The sequence below is a fragment of the Pinus tabuliformis genome, chromosome 5_1, assembly GCF_031772625.1.
Source record: "Pinus tabuliformis cultivar Carrire ecotype Pingquan chromosome 5_1, CPIR1, whole genome shotgun sequence".
Classification (NCBI taxonomy): Eukaryota; Viridiplantae; Streptophyta; class Pinopsida; order Pinales; family Pinaceae; genus Pinus; species Pinus tabuliformis.
In genome coordinates, this window is record NC_142305.1 from 816,928,776 (window position 1) to 816,953,778 (window position 25,003).

Here is a 25,003-nt window from a genome sequence, read left to right on the forward strand (position 1 = left end):
GTTGGGTGATGGATGTATGCATTGAGTCTTTTGGTGATAGGAAGGTCATTTATGATATATAGAGTCATGTCCTTCTTGTAGAACATCTTTTTGTAGACCTTGCTTACAGTCAGGGGGAGCTTGAGCATGAACAACACTATATAGCAGAGCAGATATTTTAGTTTGTTCTCAGAAAGAGCATTATCAGATTGGTACACCATGGCATATACAAAGGGGGAGATCATTCAGAGACTTCAGCAGATCTGGTTTATAGTCAAGGGGAGCATGTTCTTAGGGGGAGCATAACCCTTTGCCCTTGATGTCAAAAGGGGAGAGTGATTTGGTGTTGTTGCCATTAAGTCCAAAGGGGGAGATTGTTGGCATTATGATGCATGTGTTGTACTTGATGGCAACCCTCTCATAGAAGATCATCTCACTTGTATACATTCAGATGAATCCACAGAAGAGATGGATGTAGGACAGTTCAAAGGGATCAGATGACAGTTCACAAGTAAGCTTTGCCATCAAGTCCAAAGGGGGAGATTGTTGGCATTATGGCTAAAGTATTGTCCTTGATGGCAACCCATACAGGTGATAGATCACTGTACAACAGGTCAGTAGCAGAGATTGATGATCAGCTCTCAAATATTGAAGAAAATAAGGGGTACGCAGGTACACCGTACAAAAGATGCGTACACGCAGGCATGTCTTAGATAAACTGCGTACATACACGCAGGTCACCCGTTCATGAGGTGCGTACCCCCAGTTCACTCACTTCAAGGCAGAGAAGCGCGCTCATGTGGGGTTTCTTATGTTTGGCCCGTGGTATTTAGCCCGCCATTCTTGATTCTATGGTTTTGGCCCGTGGTATTGTTTTATATTATTATTATTGAGCCCCTATTGATCCATGATTTTAGGAAGAACTTGCCTATATAAAGCAAAGGAGATCATTTGGCTAGACACTCGTGAAATTAGAAGATCTTAAGAGAAGCTAGATCTGAAATTCCTGTAATCAGTTTGTGAGAGAGAGTTGAATCAATATCAAGGAGAAACATGAGAATTACAAGTCGGATCTACTAATGGGTTGATATCTCCTCATTGCATGTTCAGATCTGTAGATCTGACAGTTTGGGTTATTCTTGAAGTCTTGAAATCATCTATACCCACAGGTACGCAAGTACAGTGAAAGAAAAGTGCGGAGATATGCAGGCGCAGAAGTGCTACAGGTTCGTAGATACACAAGCCCAGAAGCTCTGCAGATGCGGAGGAGCGCAGGCAGTTCATTGGACACAGAGCGCAGGTACCCAGGAAGACTGTGAGGCATAGTGCGTGGGTACGCAAGAACACAGTGGAAACAGTGCGTACTTCTACGCAGGTGTTATATGGGTGAAGCTGCGTACTTCTCATGAAATCTATTTAGCTGCCTCTGTTTATTGTTGTGATCTAGGTTTTGAAGTGATGTCTGGTTTCTGGTATTAAAGTTCTAATAACAGCAGTGATTAATTAAATGTTTATACATTGATGGATGAATGGATCAGGTTCTTATTGACTCATTCTATGTGATTTGATGGACTAGATCTGATTGATGACTCACTTGTATATGTATTGATCTAGTGCTTGGGTAATTCAGAAGGTTGTTTGATTATGAGCTTCAATGTTGTTGGACCCTGTATGAAAATTGGATGAAATGTGGCCTTTCACATTATGTGTTGTGCTTCAGTGTATCCAGTCTGAAAATTGATGAAACGTGGTACCTGGAGGAGAGAAGATTGTAGGTCAGCACCTACGTACTAGTATCTAAGCTAGTACAAAAGCTAAAGGAAATCTTTGGAGCATTGTAGCAGGTAGCAGCCTGCGTACTAGTAAATGGATTGACTAGTACAAAAGTAAAGGGGGTTGTAGCTCCCGTACTGGTATAAGACTGCACCAGTAGAAATATTGTAAAAGGATTTTCTTATTAAGAAGAAGATTGAGATGACTTGCAGCAGGTGGTTTTCTCTCGCATTGGGTTTCCACCTTATATCATGGTGTTCATGTGTGTGCCTTATGTGTGATGATCTATTCTATGTTACTGCATCTGTTAACTGATAATATGGTTGATAATGTTCTAATGCACTCATTGAAGATCAATTAACTTAATCATAAGAAGTTGTGGAAGTAGCATATATGAATCTAATTATGGAAATGAAAAGGTTTTATTAATGTGATAATACTGATTCACCCCCCCCTCTCAGTATTATTTCCAACAGATAGACCCGGAGAGAGCCCTCTCCTATCCTCGTAGGGCTAGCTACGAGGCTAAGCGTGGTATGTTGTTGCCTCGAGTTTTGCCTTCCTCGGCCTGAGGCAGATTTGAGCGCTAACATAGTGGCGACCATACTGGGGAAGATGGTTTCCTGTTGATGTGACATTCGACTTGTTGATTGTCTTGTCCCAGTACATGAAATCAAATTGCAGATCTGATGCTAATGGTGGACAACATTCAGACACATATGCAGGCTGAAACGTTCACCTGGCGACTCCAACTCAATCCAGACAGTCCAGTGCTCGCTGATCCATTTATGCAATGGTAGGGTATGTGGCAAACCCTGCACTTTGTGAAGCTGTAAAAGAGGTTAGAAATTGGTTAGCAGATATTGAAATTAATGATGAAGGATTTTTCATTGCTATGTTTCAATGTTTGAAATCTCCAAAGTTCCCTCTTGAAACTAAAACTGGTTTCTGCGAGTTAGTTGTTGAAAAACTTGAGAAGGAGATTCAGTTTTTAGATGAGCAGATCCAGTCATATGATTTCCAAGACCCTAAAAAGTTCTTGGAAATCCTTCCTCCTTCGAAACAAGAAATAATAGAATTGCCTACAGATGTTTGCATTGACAGTGTGCAGCTGGAGGTATGTATTGCAGAGTTGGGGCAGCAAACAGAGTCTGGCTTTCGCGATCCAATTGCGATGTACATGGAAATGATTTTCAGTTTGATTGATGGATCAAGCTGTCTTTTACGTGACCAGGCTCATTACGCGCATGAAGGGCTGCCAGAAATTACATCTATGTCCTGGTGGAAGCATTCTCAAGCGACATCATTTTCAGGTTTACTTGAATGGTTAATCTGGCATTTCAGTATTACCTGATCTAGTGTTTTTGCAGCAAAGTAGGGTAGATTTTGTAAATAAATAAGCAGCCAAAAGGCAACATCTTGTTCCAGTTTCATTGCAGCTTTAATTTGAAGTTAGTTATGCCAGTTTTTCAGTTATTTTAGTCTTGAGATCAAATCAGTTTGAGTTCAGTTTCAGTTTAAAAATTCAGTCAAGAGTCATGTTGGTTTGTCGGAATAATGGACTCCATAGCCCAAATGGATGAAGGCACTGTCTTCTCACCCAAAGATCTGCAGCTCTTGGCACCTCCACGAAGAGGTAGCTTCCATCCCAATTGGAGCTAATGTTAGACTCAGTCTCGTCAATCCTCTGTCAAAATCAAATTCACCAAGGAAACTTCATTAAATAAGGGAGTCTGTCTAATTTCAGAGTATCATTTCTGCCTTTTACTGTTAGGAAGTCATGCGGAAAGATTCTGTTCCAAAATCATGAAAACGGTTTTCATACCTCTGGTTAGATGAAGGGGAGTTCTATATCGAAGACTGGATAGCAACCTACAGGCAGGGTTCATTGGATGGTTTGCAGAAAATTCAACTGCTATCTTGGTAGCTACACCAAATGAAGGGATGCTTGCGTTTGTGTTCTAAATCAATATTCTTTGAGCCTGATAAATTTTCAGTGCCAATCATCAGGTTCTCTATGAACAAAGTTAAAAGGGTTGAGGCGTTAACAGAAACACCCAGCTCATCTAACTCTATGAATGGGAAATGGTTGGGGACACAAGAAGGTTTTGTTTTAGAGGCAGCTCTACATGTGAAAATGAAGAAGAATGGAATTGATGCTCCATATGTTTTTGAGAAGCAAGATAGTATATGGTGGTTTGCCTTAGAATTTTCACTTGTAGAATAGTTTCTCAAATAGGCTAAATCCTTCATTTCAATAAATCTTCTTCCAAACATAGAAAGAGACATGGTATTGTACAATACAAGAACTCAAAAAAGAAGCTCAAGCTCATTTTGATACTACCAGCTTAGTGGATTTAAATGAGAAGATTTCCCTTGATCTTCCTGCAGCACAAGTGATGCCTCGGATTCTAAGATATTATAAAAGCAAGACTCCAGATTTGTCTGATCCTAAATGCTTTCGCGACCTCTCCAAGCCAATAGGAGCTCTTAATCCTGACCGACTTGCTATATTCAAGGATCGCTACTCGCAGATGATTGAAAGTGGTACCTCTGAGCCACCATTTTTGTATGGGACACACTATTCGACTCCTGGCTATGTGCTATATTGGCTTGTCCGTTCAGCCCCTACTCACATGCTTCATTTGCAGAATGGACGCTTTGACACACCAGATCGACTTTTTGTTAGCATGGAAGAACCTTGGCAAAATTTCCTAAATAATACTGCTAACCTGAAGGAGCTTATTCCAGAATTTTCCAGTTTACCATCTAATTTTCTTAGAATAAGGGATAACTTGAAATTTGGAACACGACAGAGAGGAGACATTGTCGGGGATGTAATATTTCCACCATGGGAAAATGATGCAGATGATTTCATTATTAAACATAGAGAAGCTCTGGAATGTGAGCATGTTTCTCAACATCTGCATGAATGGATAGACCTCATTTTTGGTTATAAGCAGCGTGGAATGGCTGCTTTGGTGGCAGATAACTTATTTCATTTTCTATCATATGAGGGTACAGTTGATTTGGAGAAGATAGACGATCCCATCAAGCGTGCTGGGCTTGAAGTTCAGATTCATGAATTTGGGCAAGTGCCACAACAAATTTTTGAGGAACCTCACCCCACACTGTTTCCTCATGAGAAAAATGTTGGAGTTACTTCATTTTTCATCACTGTGTCGGCGGAGCACTTGAATTGGCTTTTCTTACTGGTTCTTGTGCACATGAAAGATACACAGGACCTCAGATACGCAAATTATATCACACACAAAAGGATGTCTATGATAACACTGAAAGAATTTCTCTTGTAAGTTCTTATGATCGTGTTCAAGTGTTAGAGGGCGAAAAAACTGTGTTTGCATACCCGTGGCAGTGTTATAGGAGGTGCGCGCTGCGCGTTGAGGCTACGCACTGCGCGTTGAGTCTCAGAGCCAAAGAAATTTTGCTAATGCGCCCAGTCTCGTATCAAAACGCCTCAATCGACTTGCAATAGGAAATGTCTTTGATATTCAACCACAGGGGACTCTACACTGGTTCCAGTTTTGATTGAATACTCCGGCTATCGCTCAACAAGAAGTATCTACGGGGACAAATTTGCTTTGTAATACATTTGAAGAGGTTGCTCTACAGGGCAGATATTCTGGTCACGTGGACTACTATCTGGAAGACTCATGCGCATGGATGATAACAAACAAATGCATTGCCTCCATCACTCAACTTTCCTACCTAGAGACTTTTTTATCAGTTGGTTGTGTCTATATAGGTGACAAAGGCCTTGATTTGCTCAAGAATGGTTGCAAAACATTGCAGAGGCTTGATGTTTTGAAATTTCAGAGCATGATTTCGACTGGTATAATTTCCCTTGCAAATGGATGTATAGTCTTGAGGCAACTAAGCTTAGCCTATTGCGTCCCTGTCCCAAATGCTCTTCTTGCAAGCTTCGACGAGTATGACAACCTGGAGTCGATACAATTTGATGGCTGTGAAGTTTCTAACTCAGGTTTGAAGTCTTTTGGGAAAAACCGCAAGTCTCTAATGGAATTGAGCTTAAGCAAGTGTTCTAGGTGACAGATGAAGGAATCTCAACACTTGTGGGAGGATTCGAATCTGGTGACATCGATGGAATCTTTAGTGCAACGAAATCCAACTATTCAGTATGGGTTTCAGGATTTGTTCCTCTACTAATTGGCATGGATGAACCATCTCTGGTAAAGGAATTCAGTAGTAAATTGATAAATATGAAGCCGGAAATCGAACTTGTGTTGCAAAAGCCATCTTCCAGAGTGATATGCGACATGAAGACCTCGTGTAACATCATCCAGAACAAGAAGGACATAACGGTTCCATTGAGCGTGCCATATTACATGTAGTGCAACCTTGGAGGAGAGAAGAATTTGGCACACATCCTTGACACCTGACCCTTCACTTCATAATATCTTGCGAGCGAAGTTGTTAAATTTCCTCCTTGTAATAATAAAAGGGCGAAGGAAAGTGAAAAGTCAGAACACTAAAGCGAAAAATAAACGAAGACATCGACCGCAACAGAAAAATAGGAACCGATCTCCTACTAATGACTTACAGTTAATAATCCAAATGGATCTGCGCTCCAATTTTTAGTCTTTTTGGTTAGTCATTAGAGAATTTCGAGGAGAAGGTTGTTCTCTGTTCTATTTTTGTAACTTCGGAAGAAACAACGCCATTGTTTTGGGTCGTTCTGTTTTCTTCTAGTATAGTTTATTTATTGTATGGCAAATGATTTGTAAGGGTTGGGGTGAGAAAAAATTCTGAGAGGTGTGCATGGAGAAAAACAGAGTTTCATTGTACAGCTTTTTGACAGATATTTTAATGAAAATACACAGCTCTGGCTTTTGAGATTCCTGTGGTATGGAATTTAACATTTGTCTTTTCCTATGTTCCATATGTATCTTGTAATGTTTTTCATTTCATTCCTAACTCATTTCTGTTGAATACTTTTAAGTTAGAAAGGCATAATTCAATTTATTTGCTCTGTCTTGAGGAAGTATTCATAGTTAATGTTTTCTTCTGTTTGACAAGGATCCATCTTCTATGCCCTTGTCGACTTCTCAGCAGTCTTGCCATTCCATTTATCTCAATTTAATTGTTAAATTTCTTGCCTACCTTGCCTCAGGAGATAATCTATGTTTTTTATTATATTTCTCTGTTCAAGCTGTTTCTTTGCCCCATGTAGCCCAGAAAACCCCATCATCCATTAAAACCCCTTTTCCTATCAATTTACTAGCCTAAAATCAGTATTCCTTACTGGTCATCTCAGCCCCTTTGAAAACCTTTCGCCGAGATAGACCCGGAGAGAGCCCTCTCCTGTCCTTGTAGGGCTAGCTACGAGGCTGAGCGTGGTATGATGTTGCCTCGAGTTTTGCCTTCCTCAGCCTGAGGCAGATTTGAGCGCTAACAAGGTGAACAAATGATGGGGGTGTAAGTTCAGCATGAGGAGGTAGGAAATGTGACTAAGACCGGGAGAAAATAAGAGTAATTTTTCATTCGTAACGTATATTAGCATAACCACATTTATTAATGTGGTTGCTATAGGCCTATAGACATATATCAACTACATTAATAACAACTATATTTATGATTATTATATTAATATTCTAATAATAATATAAATTCTTAATAATATTACTAATATTAATTAATAATAATAATCACTAATAATAATATTATATTATTGTTATAATAATATAGTTATTATTATATTATTATAATTATTATTATATTAATAATAATTTATAACACATTTTTTATAAAATGTAAATGAAAAATTACTTATTTTATTAAAAATAAATAGATTTTACAATTGTTGTTAGATCTAAGACTTTTGTGATCCATAATGTAGAATAAAGTCTTTCGAATTAATCACATTCTTAGGTTTTGGTTGATGTTTCGAACCAACTAATTTGGTTCATCCTCACGACTAGGGAAATGTTGCATCCTTACTATTTATTCCTTCTGATCGTTGGATTTCTCACCTAGTCCTAAGGATTAACCAAATTAGTTGGTTTGAAATGTCAACCAAATCCTAACAATGTGAGTAATTAGAAAGACTTTATTTTACTATTGCTTTTAGAAAAAAATATAACTATTTTTATTTATTTTATTTTATTAGATTAGTTATAATAAAAATAATAATAAGAATAATTTACTAATAAAAATGAATAAATAATAGTTAATTATTGTTAAAGAATAATAACATTTTTTTAAATATTTGTAAATAACCAGCCTAAATCCATCTTAACACTGGATCTATCAAGCACCGAGAGGGATCAAATCTCTTGAGGTATTTTTTGAGTGCAAAACTTGAGGAAAGGTTTGCACCTCGAGAGATTTGATCCCTCTGGGCACTCGATAGATCCTGTGTTAAGATGGATCTAGGCTGGGTTCAGTCATGTGCAGTCATACATAAGTTGTTGAACATCTAATTATTTAGATCATTTTAAATATGCTAAATATGTCTAAGGTTAATTTGGTCAATTTAATTAAAATTTTCTTAGTTACCTCAGTTGGTTGAGATGAGAGAGACTGTTAGTAACTTGAATGATGAAAAATGATGAAATACAAATTTTGAGTGCAAAGTGTCAATGTAACAATTTTGATAGATAGAAAATGTGAATACTGGGAATATAATCAATTACAAACAATCTTCATTGCAATTAACATGAAACTATTTTCTTCTACCGTTATTATTGTCACACCTATTAGTTTTTCCATTTTCTCATATTGATTATATGAAAAGAGTAGCTGGAATCATAGACCATTCAAATATTTAACTTGAGCTACTATAAGAAACAACATACCATGTCTCTGTTGCTCTCCAATATTAATAGCAATTTTCTCGAAATTCAATCATTATGACTTATGGAGTGTTAAACCCCAAATAATTTTTAGTGGTAGTTATTTTCGATTACCGCGTTTGAATGCAAATTAATTAACAATGATGAATGATGGAAAATGGTAATAATAAGAATGTACCCAATTATATAGTTTATAGTTTCAAGAAGCAAACATTTGGGGTAAGTAAACATTTTATTTAGGATGAAAATTCAAGTATTGTATTTATGGTTGAATAATTTTCATGTGCTTACACTAAGAGAGAGTGTGTATGTTTTAGGGGTGATAAGGAGAGGCAAGGGGAGATAGAGATATAGATGGGGGGGAGAGGGAAGAAGGGAGAGGTGAAGTTAGGGAGGGAGGAAGAGATATAGATACAGAGAGAGAAATGTTAGAGAGAGAAAGAGAGAAGGGGAAGAGAGAGAGAGGGAGGGGAAAGGGGGAGAGAGAGAGAGAGAGAGAGGGATAGATATGGCAATAGAGTGTGTATTTTTAGGGGTTGAGATAGAGAGATAAATAAGGACAGACAACGCAAGATAGAGATATAGATGGAGGAGGTAGAGATGCGCTTACACTGAAATCAATGCACACTATTAATCTAATTACTTTGAAATTAATGTACATCATACATCTTGTTGCATCAAATCAGAAATCAACATCTACACTAAAATCAATGCATCTAGTGCAAACAATCAAATAGGATTAGAAAGCAACATCTATACTCAAATCAACACTAAAATCAATGCATCTAGTGCAAACAATCAAATAGGATTAGAAAGCAACATCTATACTGAAATCAATGCATCTAATGCAAGCAATCAAATGGGATTAGAAATCAATATCTATATTGAAACCAATTCATCTAATGCAAGCAGTCAAATATGAGTATAAATCAACATCTACACTAAAATCAATGCATCTAGTGTAAGGTATTAAATATGATTAGAAATTGACATCTAAACTGAAATCAATGCATCTAGTGCAAGTGATCAAATAGAATTAGAAATAAATATCGACACTAAAACCAATGCATCTTGTGAAAGCAATAAAATAGGAGTAGAAATCAACATCAACACTGAAATCAATGCATCTAGTGTAAGGTATTAAATAGAATTATAAATCAACATCTACACTGAAATCAATGCATATAGTGCATGTGATCAAATAGGATTAGAAATCAATAACCACATTGAAAATCTAAAATATTCATGACTTTCTAGATATAACTTCTATGTATGTATTTGTCTCTTTGATACTTTGTCTTCTTCCCTCTCTCTCCACCTTCCATTCTGTGTCTATCTCCCTCCCCCTCTCCTTCTCTCTCTTCCCCTCCCTCTCTCCCCTGTCTCACTCTATCTGCCTCTCCCTAACTTTCTCTATCTTTCTCTTCTTTCCTCTCTCCCCTGCTATCTATATTTATACCTCACACCATCTCTCTTTATTTGTCTCTTTATCTCAACCCCCTAAACATATGTCACGCTCTCTCTCTCTCTCCCCATATCTATCTATCTATCTTTCTATATATATATATATATCCCTCTTCCTTTCCCTCTTTATCTCTTCCCCTTCTCTCTCTCTCTCTCTACCCCCTCCATCTATATCTATATATCCCATCTATCCCTCTTCCTCCCTCCCTCTCTTTGCCTCCCTCTTCTACTCCCTCCCTCACCCCAGCTATATCTCTATCTCCCCTTGTCTCTCCTTCTCACCCCAAAACATACACACTCTCTCTCCATATCTATATACCTCTCTCTCCATCCCTCTTCCTCTCCCTCTCTCTCTGCCTTCTCTCTCCCTCTCTCTATCTCTCTCTCTCCCTCACTAACTCTCCATCTCTCCCTTGTCACTCCCTCTCCACCTTTCTCTCTCTATGTCTTTCGTCCCCTTCCAACTCCATCTCTCTCTCCCCCTCTCTCTCCTTTCTCTCAATTCCTCTCTCTTTTTCCTTCCTCTCTCTCCCCTTCTCTCCCACCTCCCTCCGCCTCTCCCCCATCATACACACACTCTCTCTCCACCCTCCAACTTTTTCACTATCTACCTCCCTCTCTCCTTCTCTCTGTCCTCCTGTCTCCCCCTCCATATCTATGTCTCCCTGTCTCTCTCTTCCCCTTCTTTGCCTATCTTCATTTTCTCCTTTTCTCTCTCTTCCCTCATCTCCTCTCTCCCTCATTCCATCATCATCTCTCCCTTGTCACTCCCTCCCTTTCTCCCCCTCCTATCTCTATTCCTTTCTCTCTCTCACTATGTCTCTCACCTCTGTGTCGCTCTCCCACACTCTATTCCCCCTTCCATCTCACTCTCTTTCTTAAATATGATCCCATTGTATTGTATTCAAGAAAGTATCTACATTAATAAAAAAATATAATTTGTTGTAAAATATTAAACCTATATTTTGGATCAATCATGTTAAAGAAAATACAATGATAAAAAAATTAAAAGAATCACACACTATATTTCCTGGATCATTGTTAATCAATTTGCTTTCTCATCTAAGATTCATCTATCCTATTTCTTTATAATATTATTTATATTATATAAATTTCACATATGTATATAAAAGTATTCTCTTTTTTTAATTTATTAAAACCTCCATTTAGTCTCTATGAAAATATTGTTAGTAGTCGTGAGGATGGAACATTGACACTTTGCAATGATATTATATATTATTATAATATATAATATAATAAACTCTTTATGAAATATACTTAACTCTTTTTTAATCTTTATGAAAATATTGTTAGTAGTCGTGAGGATGGAGGGTTTAGATATACCTCAAAAGTAATAAGTTATTGTTTTTGGGCATGTGGTATTGATAAGCCATGGTATTGGCCCATGGTATTGTAACAATTAAAAGCCTAGATCCATAACATAATAATCCAAAACCTAGATGGCCCATGGTATTATAATTTTCTTCCCTCCTCTCCCTCTCTATCTTTATCTTGTGGGTATTGGCCCATGGTATTGTAAAAAAACCTACTTAGAAGTTAATAATATCCATGGTAAATATTCATGATTAAAAAACTTGTATATAATATAATAAACTCTTTATGAAATATACTTAACTCTTAAATCTATTTTCAACCTCTTAAATTAAAGTAATTGGAGTTTATAAAATTTTCGCTCTTAAATTATTTTCATTAATGGGCTGGAATAATTTATAATTTTTTCACTTTTAACAAAAGAAAACTAAAGAAAGCACATAAAACTATGTTTTTAAAATATATTTATAATTGTATAACTCGCAGAGTAAGCAGTAAATAATTTTAAAATTAAACAGAAATTACATAACCTAATGCAACAAAATATAAATTTACCTCATTATTATTATTACAGAAATCACAACCTAAGTAAATAATTTTAAAATTAAACAGAAATCACACAATTGAAAACCTGAAGGCAACAAAATATAAATTTACCTGATTATTATTATTATAGAAATCACAACCTAAGACCTGAATGCCATGAACTTTACCTCGTTATTATTACAAGATATGCTAACGTCATGAAATTTACCTCATTATTATTACAGGATATGCCCAATTGTTTACCTGATTATTATTATTATAGAAATCACAACCTAAAACCTGAATACCATGAAATTTACCTTCTTATTATTATTATTATTACAGGATTATGCGAACGCCATGAAATTTACATCATTATTATTACAGGATATGCCCAATTGAATCCTCCGCTTCCTTTACCTAATTTTCTTTGTTATTCCATGAATAAGGTAATCGATCTCTTTTCAAATTGTATATATATCGTTTTCAAAATTGAGTTTGTTAATATTAGCAAACAATTTTTTTTTCTAATTTTTTTTTTTAAGTAAGCATATACAATATATATTAGCTGACACATATATAGTAATGTTACACATATGTTCAGCATATACAATATATGTTAGCCCACACACACACACACACACACACACACACACATATATGTATTTTTAATATTTTTTAATGTAACATTACATAACGTGACAACATCTCTCTCATATACTAGGTTGTAGAGCGCCTCTCGATGCAATAATAATATGAATATTAATTAATTAAATACAAATAATAATAATTAATGCATTCTTACATAATAATAATTAATAATGTTAATAATTAATTCTTTGTCACAATGTGACGTTGGATCATGGTTGACAATGGTATTAAGATAATGTTTGTCACAAAGTGACATTTAAGCATGGTTGACCATGGTTGACTATGATTCACCATGTTTTACCCAAATGAATAACAAACCATTGGGATTAATACTAAAAACCCAAGATTGACCATGGTTGTCCACGATTGACCATGGTTGACCATGTTTGATTCTATAAAACATGGTTGACCATGATCAACCATGCCTGACCATGGTTGACCATGAATGTCCATGATTTTTATATGGAGACAATTTTTGTCACAATACGACATTCCACCATGCTTGACCATGGTTGGTTATCGTTGACCATGGTTGACCATGATTGATATTATAAAATAAATATAATGATAAACCCAAGGGATTGATATTATGAACCCAAGGGAAAAATAAACTCAAGGGATTATTAATACTAAAACCCCATGATTGACCATGGTTGACAATGGTTGACCACGATTGATATTATAAACCTAAGGAATAATAAACCCAAGGGAATGATATTATAAACCCAAAGGAATAATAAACCCAAGGGATTAATACTAAAACCCGAAGGGATTATGAACCCAAGGGAATAATATTAAATCGAAGGGATTAATATTATAAACCAAAGGTATAAAAACCCTAAGATAAATATCAAAAATACTAAAATAAACATGGTTGAGCACGGTTTATTTTCATATTGAGACAATCCTTGTCACAATGTGACATTGGAAGGTGGTTGACCATGGTTTATTATGGTTAACCATTATTAAATAATATTAAACCTAGGAATATGAACCCTTAGATCAATAAACCCAAGGGAATTATATTATAAACCTAAGGGAATAATAAACCCAAGGGATAAAAATTATAAACCGAAGGTATATAAACCCTAAAATCAATATTATAAACCCTAAAATAAACATGGCTGACCATGGTTGATTTCCATAGAGAGACAATCCTTATCACAATCCAACGTTGGACCATGGTAAACCATGGTTGAGCATGATTGATTTTCATACTGAGACAATATTTGTCAGAATGCAACATAAGACCATGGTCGATCATGGTTGATTTCCATATCCAGCCTTGTTTGAGCATGGTTGAACATGGTTGGTTATGATTGACCATGGTCGACAATTATTAAAATTATAAACCCAATGGATTGATATTATAAACCCAATGGATTGATAATATAAACCCAAGGGATTAATACTTAAATCCCAAGGGATTATGAACCCAAGGAAATAATATTAAACCCAAGGGACTAATAGTATAAACCCAACGTATATAAATGCTAAGATAAATATTATAAACACTAAAATAAACATAATTAACCATCGTTGATTTTTATATTGAGACAATACTTATCATAATTCGACGTTGGACCATGGTTGACCATGGTTGACATCATAATAAACCATGGTTGAGAAGGGAATAATAAGCCCAAGTGATTGATATTATAAACCCAAGGGAACAATAAACTTAAGGGATTAATACTAAAACCCCAAGGGTTGATTTCCATATAGAGACAATCTGTGTCACAATGCAATGTTGGACCATGGTTAATAATGGTTGACCATGATTGATTTTCATATTGAGACAATATTTGTTAGGAAACAACCTTGGACCATGGTTGACCATGGTTGATTTCCATATCCATATGGTTTGACCATGGTTGAACATGGTTGGCTATGATTGACCATTGTTTACCATGATTAATATTTATAAACCCAATGGATTGATATTATAAACCCAAGGGATTAATAAACTCTACGAATTAGTAAACCCAGGGGATAAATATTATAAACCTAAGGGATAATTATTATAAACTTAAGGGATAAATAAACATAAGGGATAAATATTTTAAACCCAAGGGATCACTATTAAAAATCCAAGGGATTATTAATATTATAAACACAAAGGATTAATTAACCCAATAGTTTAATATTATAAACCCTAGGAATTAGTAAACGAAAGGGATAAATATTACAAACCTAAGGAATAAATAGTATATAAACCTAATGGATAAATATACTTGGGATTAATACTAAAAACCCAAGATTGACCATGGTTTTCCACGATTGACCATATTTGATTCTATAAAACATGGTGTACAATGACCAATAAACCCAAGGGAATTATATTATAAACACAAGGGAATAATAAACCTAAGGGATAACAATCATAAACACAAGGGATATAAAACCCTAACATCAATATTATAAACCCTAAAATAAACATGGTTGACCATGGTTGATTTCCTTATAAAGATAATCGTTGTCACAATCCAATGTTGGACCATGGTTAGCCATGTTTGACCTTTTCATATTGAGACAATCTTTGTTAGAATGCAACGTTAGATCATGGTTGACCATGGTTGATTTCCATATGCAACCTTGTTTGGGCATGGTTGAACATGGTTGGTTACGATTGACCATGGTTGAAAATGATTAATATTATAAACTCAATGCATTGATATTATAAGCTGAAGGGATCAATACTAAAGCCCCAAGGGATTATTAACCCAAGGGAATAATATTAAACCCAAGGGACTAATATTATAAACCCAACATATATAAATGCTAAGATAAATATTATAAATACTAAAATAAACATGATTGACCATCATTGACATTGATATTGAAATAATCCTTATCATAATTCGATGTTGGACCATGGTTGACCATGGTCGTCCATGTTTGACATCATAATAAACCATGGTTGAGCGCGGAGTAATAAACCCAAGTGATTAATATTATAATCCCAAAGGCACAATAAACCCAAGGGATCAATACTAAAACCCCAAGGGTTGATTTCCATATAGAGACAATCCTTGTCACAATGCAATGTTGGACCATGGTTGATTTCCATTTCCATATGGTTTGACCATGGTTGAACATGGTTGGCTATGATTGACCATGGTTTACGATGATTAATATTTATAAACCCAATCGATTGATATTATAAACCCAAGGGATTAATACTAAAATCCTAAGGGATTATGAACCCAAGGGAATAAGATTAAACCCAAGGGACTAATATTATAAACCCAACGTATATAAACCCTAAGATAAATATTATAAACACTAAAATAAACATGATTGACCATGGTTGATTTTCATATTGAGACAATCCTTATCACAATGCCATGTTGGACCATGGTTGACCATGGTTAATTTTCATATCTAGACAGTCTCTATCACAATGTGACATTGCAAGATGGTTGATCATGTTTGATTTTCATATTGAGATAATCCTTATCACAATGCCCTGTTGGACCATGGTTAATTTTCATATCCAGAAATTTTTGTCACAATGCAACATTGGACCATGGTTGATTTTCATTTCAAGACAATTTTTGTCAGAACACAATGTTCAAACGTGTTTGACAAATATTGACCATGGTTGACCATGTTTGATTATATAAAACATGTTTGACCATAATCTACCATGGCTGACCATGGTTGACCATGATTGTCCATGATTGTCCTTGACTTTTATATGGAGGAATTTTTTGTCATAATGTGAGATCCAAGCATGATTGGCCATGGTTGACCATGGTTGGTTATGGTTGACCGTGATTGATATTATAAACCCAAGTTAATAATAAACCCAAGGGATTGATATCATGAACCCAAGAGAAACATAAACCATGGGGACTAATACTAAAACCCCAAGGGATTATGAACTGAATGGAATAATTTTAAACCTAAGGGACTAATATTATAAATCCAATATTGGTAAACCCTAATATAAATATTACAAACACTAAAATAAACATGGTTTATTTTCACGATGAGACAATCCTTGTCACAATGCGACATTCAGCCATGGTTGATCACGGTTGGCTATGATTGGCAATGGTTGGCCATGATTGATATTATAAACCTAAGAAAATAATAAACCCAATGGATTGACATTATAAAATCAAAGGAATAATAAACCCAAGGGATTAATACTAAAACCCCAAGGGAATAATATTAAATCCAAGGGAATAATATTAAAACCAAGGGAGTAATATTATAAACCCAAGGTATAAAAAACCTTAGATAAATATTAAAAATACTAAAATAAATAGGGTTCAGCACTGTTTATTTTCATATTGAGATAATTCTTGTCACAAAGCGATGTTGTACCATGGTTGATCATGGTCAAACATGGTTGTTTATTATTGACCATTGTTGAATAATATTAAACCCTAGGAATATGAACCCTTAGATCAATAAACTGAAAGGATTGATATTATAAACTCAAGAGAATAATAAACCTAAGGGATAAAAATTATAAACCCAACGCATATAAAGCCTAACATGACTATTATAAACCCTAAGAAAAACATGGTTGACCATTGTTATTTCCATATTAGATTAATCTATTGTGATATTGACATAATCATAAATAATTGGACAAATATTTAACCCTTAATATCGGTGTTTTATAAAACCAAGGGATTAGAAACCCAAGGCATTAATATTATAAAACCAAATGATTAATAAATGCAAGGAAGCAATATACCCAACGAACTAACATTAAAAACCCAAACAATTAATAAACCTTAGGAATTAATATTTTAAGCTGAGGGGATTAATAAAACCAAGGGATTAAATGATAAACCAAAGAAATTATTAATATTATAAACTTAAAGAATGAAAAAATCAAAGCATTTGATATTATAAACCCAAGGGAAAACTATTAGAAACCCAAGGGATCAAAAATTGGAAGGGATCCGTATTAAGAACATAAGGGATTAATAAAGCTTAGGAATTAATATTTTAAACCCAAAGCATTGATAAACCCACATGACTATGAATATTATAAACCCAAGGGATGAATAAACCCTAGGGAGCATTAATATTATAAACCCAATGGGTTAATAAACTGAAGGGATAAACACTGTAAACCTAAGGGATTAATATTAAACCATAGGAGTATTATTTAAACCTTAATATTGGGGATTAATAAATCCAAGGGATTAAATAATAAACCCAAGGAATTATTATTATTATAAACTTAAAGAACAAATAAACCTAAGCATTTATTATTATAAACCCAAGGAAATAGTAAACCCAAGGGAAATAGTAAACCTAACAAAATAATATTATAAACACAAAGGATTAATAAACCCAAGTAATTAATAAACCCGTTGAATCAATAAACCCAACAAACCAATATAAAAACTAAAGAGAGTAATAAAACCTAACAATTAATATTTTAAACTCGAGGGATTAATAGACCAAAGGAATTATTAATATTATAAACCCAAGAAACTAATAAAACCAACCATTTAATATTATAAACCCAACAGAAAAAATTATAAACCTAAGGGATCAAAAAATGCAAGGGATCAATATTAAAAATAGAAAGGATTGATATTTTAAACCCAATGTATTAATATTATAATTCCAAGTTGTTTAAACCCCATGATAAATATTACAAATCGAAAAATAAATATCAATAACCATAATAAATATCGAAGTACATTGCCATATTTTCCATAGATTGAAAGGGTATGAGATATGAGTTTGACCCGGGGAGAGAGGAAATGGCATAATGAGGTGAACAAATGATGGGGGTGTAAGTTTGACCTGAGGAGATAGGAAATGTGACTATGACGGGGAGAAAATAAGAGTAACTTTTCATTCATAATGTATAATTTAATGTTAAGTTAAGATAAGGTAACACATTATATATTAATTTGGTTGGTGATGAGGTAAAATATAGTATATTAATTTGGTGTTTCATTTGGTTGGATTGTAGTTTTAAAATTAAATTATTGTTGCTATATGTTTAAAACAGGAGAAAGGGAAAATCAAAGTGAATGATTGTGGTTACGTATTCAAAAGTTATTTTATCGAAGGTAAATGTGAATAGATTCATACTGGGAGAATGTGATGAAGGTAAATGTGAATAGATTCATACTAGGAGGATATGATGTAGTAGATCCTAAAATACCATTACATCATTTTTTTCTAGTGAATAAAACATTGCTCTTTTCATTATAAAAAGGATGGTACATATTTCAATTATACATTTTGTATGCAAGTGTTCATTACTTGCAACTATTCATTACTTACTAATTCTAATCTTATTTATCCTATTCCTATTACAACTTTTTTCATTTTTATTCCTATTACAACTCTTTGCATTTCTATTAAAAAATTGTTATCAACTTTCATTTGTTCAAAAAATAAATCCCATCTAGATAACACTAAGTTCATCAAGCCGAAAACTCTCTTACAAAAAATCTTGTCTTGAAATCAGAATCTAAGTTCTGCCTCCTATGAAAAATTGATGCTTCCAACATTTATCAACTTTCCCTGTGCAAATTCATTAAAGTAGAACTTACCTGGATCCATAGCAATCCCTCTCTTGAATAAGAGATCCACCATCTAATTTTTCTCTTGATAAATGTGTTGAAATTGTATACTCTGAAAGGTGCTTACCAAAGTTCTAATTCTCCTCATCCAATTGTTTAAAATCGGTGGACAAAAATTGGTATAGTCTTTGACCCAATTGATGATTCCTTTTGCATCTCCAAATACCTTAATCTTATCGATTCTTAGCCACTTTGTTGCAATTAATACTCCCCATAAAGCTACAATCTCTACCTTATTGTTTGATCCCTGTCCTCCCTCCCACCAAAAGTGGAAATATCTTCTGGCATCTATGACTATAACTACCCCACACCCACATAGTCTCCTTTTACTCGCCCCATCAAAGAACCTGACCAAAAATGTTTGCCACACATCTTTATATTTGCACATCTGAATCCTGCTTTTCTTCCTAAATGATCCCATATCATTGAAGAACGTTATTTCCTTGATGATGTCTTCCCTTACTTGCACTGGTTTATGATCAAAGATAAGATAATTTCTACTTTTCCATATGGACCACATAATATAATAGGGAAGATATTTGAAACTTTTGTTATTGTATTACCACGTCTTAATACATGAAATGAGAGAAATATGTTCCCCCATAGATTTTAACTTTAATAACCCCATGCACCCTTCCCAAACCTTCCTCACATGACAAAAGGATAACAAAATATGTAACGGACATTCTGGACCCTTCATACATATTGCACAGATTCCTAAGGAGGTCTTGATCCAGGTCTGGTTGTGAAGAAGGACCTTTCTAAGACCTGTTACTTTCGTGATGTGTTAAAATTGCATTTTAAAAGAACATTAACAGATACAGCTGCATGCTGTAAAGAAGAGGAACATATCAATCATCAACACATGAAAACATAAGTCGTTGATAACGGAGTTCATCCAAGAGGGACTACATCTCCAGGCCCCATGTCAAGATGGTGTAGACCTCTGCATTAAATGCTATCAATAATGGTGATGTACACAAGAGATGATGTCTCGATCATACAAGGAAGAATGCCCTCACGCGGGAGTGGCTCTATGAGATGTTCCACAACTTGGAACTCCCAATCAAACTCCTATTAGTATGACAGAAAAACATGCATGGTGAGCATCCCACCAACATGGCACAAAAGGGATGTCAAAACAAAACACATGCATGACGACAACAAGAGTATCACAACGACATACAACAAGGGATCTCAAAGCATAACATGAAGAGTTATGACAGCATGTACATCATATAAAAGATTTTGCATAACATGAAGCAAGGAATCATAACAACATGTAATAAAGAAGATCCTACATCAATATCAATCAAGGATCCATGAAGCATAATGTAAAAGAAGAAGTACATGGATAATAACCATATACCTCACACCACAGGTCATTTGAAGAAGTGGATGTCTCACTGCTAAAGCTGCTTAGACCATCAATCTCAAGGAATCAATGAAAGAAGATGGTTGCTCACACAAGAATGTGGACATCTAAATCAAACTATCAAAGTGTTGAAACTTGATTAAACATCGATTTCACAACATCAATTGCAAGAAGAAGAATCGATCACAGAGAATAATCGATCAAAAGAAGTAGAATCTATCATGAAGATAAGAATCAATCAAAGAAGAATTGATCACAAAAGAATCGATCATAAAAGAGAAGAACTACTCTAGACTCTCAGATCTGTAGCTCACTGGCTATCTGGATCTGTAGCACTCTGGCTTATGCCACTACAATTCTACGATCTGCCTGAAGTTCAAGCTCTGTGGCTCTACGCATCTCAAGCGCAGCTCTGGCTTCCATGCTTCTTTGTAGCTCTACGGCTCTGTGGATTTGAAGCGCTGCTCTGGCTTCATGCTTCTCTGCGTACTCAGGCTCTCAGGCTTCTCTCCACGCAGTCTCTCCACATAGTCTCTCTGGCTCTCTATTATACTACCCTTGCCCTCTATTGCGTAGCCTTTCACCGCTCTCGGCTCTCTGCATCCATTCTCTTGGAACTCTAGCACAGGCTTTGGGGCTCTCTTGCAGTCTCTAGCATGCAGGCTCTCTCCCTCCTCCAGCCTTGGCTCTTTGTCACCCATTGTGTTTTAAAACACATTTGGGACAAGGCTGCTTCAAAATCAGAGGTCTATTGCTGAAGAATAGAATATGTTTGTATAGAACAATCGCCGAGGGAAACAAACTTTAAAAAATAGCCTTTTATCATTTTAAAATGACAATACAAAAATGCGAAAATCACTGGAAAACATTGAAAAATCCAAAATTTCAGATTTCAAATTTTATAAAATCGAACCTATAAATCAATCGGGTTCACGCTATATCGCAAGTCAGGATCACAGATCACTAATCGCTAACGTAAATCATTCTGATCACCAATTTAATCATAGTCATTGATCGGTTTCTGATCGAACAGCTGAGATCGCATCACATATCGCAATCACAATGGCCCAGGGTCCTGGTCCTTGACCTTTCAGTTTCACCGATGCCGATCACCGATCGGCCTATCGTTCTAATCTCCAACATCGCCAATCACTCCATCGCTGGTTCTAAAGTCCCGTCATGGCCGATTTCCTGCCCCCGATCCCGATTAATCAGAGATCGTTGATCGGGGGTTCCAAAGGCCCACCTTAAGTCTACCCTTGGCACGATTCCCGATGTGATTTTCCTTATAAAGGCTTAAAACCCATTTTTATGAGAAAAAACTCCATTTTTCAAAGGAACCAAGGAAACTCTTTTCATGATAACTTCATCATCCGGACTCAGATTGATGAACCATTCACACCTTTTTCATCAATAATGCGAGATCTATGCTCTGGTCCTGGTTTGAAATCATTCTGATCACTTTGATTTTTGATCATTTCCATGCCATGGTGTCTGAAGATCAACCTAGATCAATCCTCCCCACTTAGGAGCTTTTGGTGCTCCAAAAACATAAAAAGTAATCTTCATCTTTCTCTGTACACTATTTGCATCACCAACATACTGAAAGGTCTCACTTTGATCTCCTTCACCTTTGTTCTTGGGATCCTTAAGCGACAAGTCGACACCTACTACCTCTACAACCTGTAGTACATTGTTTGCACATCACATTATTTGAATAACATGACCAACTAATGACCCAAAAGTCCCATACTTGCCACGAGTTTATAACACATACTCGGTGGTCAAGTTTACAATAAGATGGACGTAACACCCGGTTATGAAAACAAGGCCAACTCATCAAGGTTGCTTCAAAAAGTGATGGAAAACACATCATCGCTACAAGACATGATTTACATACATAAGGCCAAACATTATTGTTTCATCACATGAGGGAAAAATAACATCTCTTTTAGAGTTTGAACATGCAACTCCAAAATACGACTCAAAACATGACCAAACATCATTGTTGCTGACCAAGTGATGGAAATACATCATCACTTTTACCTTTTAAAATGCAACAAGTGATTTACAAAAGAATGACCATGAAACGACAACATGTCTAAAAACCATTTCTCACTTATCTTTGTGAATGGGTCACCTCCTTGGGGTGGTTTTTCTTGTCGAACAATTGCTTTACCTGGTTCATGCACCAATGCCTTGTCTTTAAGGCTCTGCTCTGGATGGAGCTTCCAGCAAGTTGCTCTTGGATGGTCATTTCTATCGCAATCACTACACTATGTTTTCTTCCTCCATATCTACTTAACCTATTTATTTTCATGTTGTTGAGAGGGTCTTTCATGCCTCATGAGTGCTACCATTCTTTTCCAACACTTGGAAAAGTTATGGTTAGGTAAACCACAAAAAGTGCATGTTTTTCGATGCCTTTGTCTTCATTCATTATTAGCTACATGGTCATAATCAAAATGAACATTCGAAGATCAAGTGATTATACCTTCCTTTGTTGTCTTTAATGTCAGTATCGCAATGAGAGCTTGCCTCAGCTCTCTCCCTGTAATGGGAACTGCCATGTGATAATGGGGATGTCTTCCCATCGTTATCTTTCCTCGACGATGTCTCTGACAAATCTGACACCTTTGAGCACTCTACCTTGGTGTACCTTGAGCCTGTAAATCGATGCTCATGTAAAACCTCCAACGGTTGAGTTATGCCTTGGTTGTTAGCACCAAGCTCTTTCTCCTCGTGCCTTATCTTTGTAAGGAGCCTCATATTTGTCCCTGTAATCAAGATCTCCAAATCTCCAATAGACATCATAAAATGACAAGATGAAATCGAAAGGAAATCAACATATTTTACCTTCTCCTTCGATTTGGAAAGAACTGATGAGGGAAGCTCATCATTCGTTGTTGGTAGTTCACTAATTGTCTCAGCACATTCCCCAACTTCTTTCCTGACATACCCAAGTCCTACTCGACATGGTAATTCCTCTACTTGAATGGGATTGATAATGCCTTGGCCATTAATTCCCAAGCATTTTCCTTCATACCCCATTCTCTTCAACAATTTGGAGCTAATTCCTATGGTATGATTTCCAAACATAGCGAAATCATCAGCAAGAAACATACATGAAGATGGAGAACTACTTTTTACCTCACATGGATCTCGTTGCAGCTTTTCCAAGGCCTCCTCCTTTGCTTGCAGCTATAGTAGAAAACTTTGTTTCTCCTCTTTCTCTTCATGTAGATGCATCTTCAATTCATCGTTCTCTGTTTGAAGATTATGTTTGTTTTGCTTCAGTTCCTTCATGGCCTCCTCTATGGCTTTCAACTGAAGCTATAATCACTCTTTTTCCTCTGTTTCCTTCTGTAGAGTTTCATACACATATTCCACTTTCTTGGAGATGTCAAGCATGGTCTCGTACATCACTCTTTCATCCTCTGTCATTGCACGTTCCATTTTTCACGCTACAATTCACATCAATGTAAAGACCTGCTCTGATACCACTTGATCCAGGTCTAGATGTGAAGAAGGACTTTTCCAATACCTTTTACTTTCATGATGTGTTAAAATTGCATTTTAAAAGAACATTAAAAAATACAACTGCATGCTGTAAAGAAGAGGAACATATCAATCATCAACACATGAAAACATAAGCCATTGATAATGGAGTTCATCCAGGAGGGACTACGTCTCAAGGCCTCATGTCAAGATGGTGTAGACCACTGCATTAAATGATATCAATAATGGTGATGTACAAAAGAGATGATGTCTAGATCATACAAGGAAGAATGCCCTCATGCATGAGTGGCTCTAAGAGATTTTCCACAACTTGGAACTCCCATTCAAAATCATATTAGTATGACACAAAACATGCATGGTGAGCATCCCGCCAACATGGCACAAAAGGGATGTCACAACAAAACACATGCATGACGACAACAAGAGTATCCTAGAAACATACAACAAGGGATCTCAAAGCATAACATGAAGAGTTATGACAACAAGTACATCATATAGAAGATTCCACATAACATGAAGCAAGGAATCATGACAACATGTAATAAAGAAGATCCTGCATCAATATCAAACAAGGACCCATGCAGCATAATGTAAAATAAGAAGTACATGGACAATAACCATATACCTCACAGCAAGGCCCATGTGAAGAAGTAGATGTCTCACTGCTAAAGCTGCTCAGACCATTGATCTCGAGGCATCGATGAAATGATATGGTTGCTCGCACAAGAATGTGGACATTTGAATCAGATTGTCAAAGTGCTGAAACTTACTTAAACATCAATTTCACAGCATCAATTGCAAGAAGAATCAATCACAGAGAATAATCGATCAAAAGAAGCAAAATTGATCATGAAGAGAACGATCGATCAAAGAAAAATCGATCACAAAAGAATCAATTGTAAGAGACAATAACTACTCTAGACTCCTGGCTCTATAGCTCGCTAGCTATCTGGCTCTATAGCACTCTAGCTTATTTC

General features: G+C 35.8%; 1 pseudogene; it reads left to right on the plus strand.

The window, feature by feature from the left end:
- The first annotated feature begins 3,532 nt into the window (after window positions 1–3,532).
- On the plus strand, window positions 3,533–5,066 carry LOC149167425 (uncharacterized; annotated as a pseudogene).
- Window positions 5,067–25,003: the final 19,937 nt, after the last annotated feature.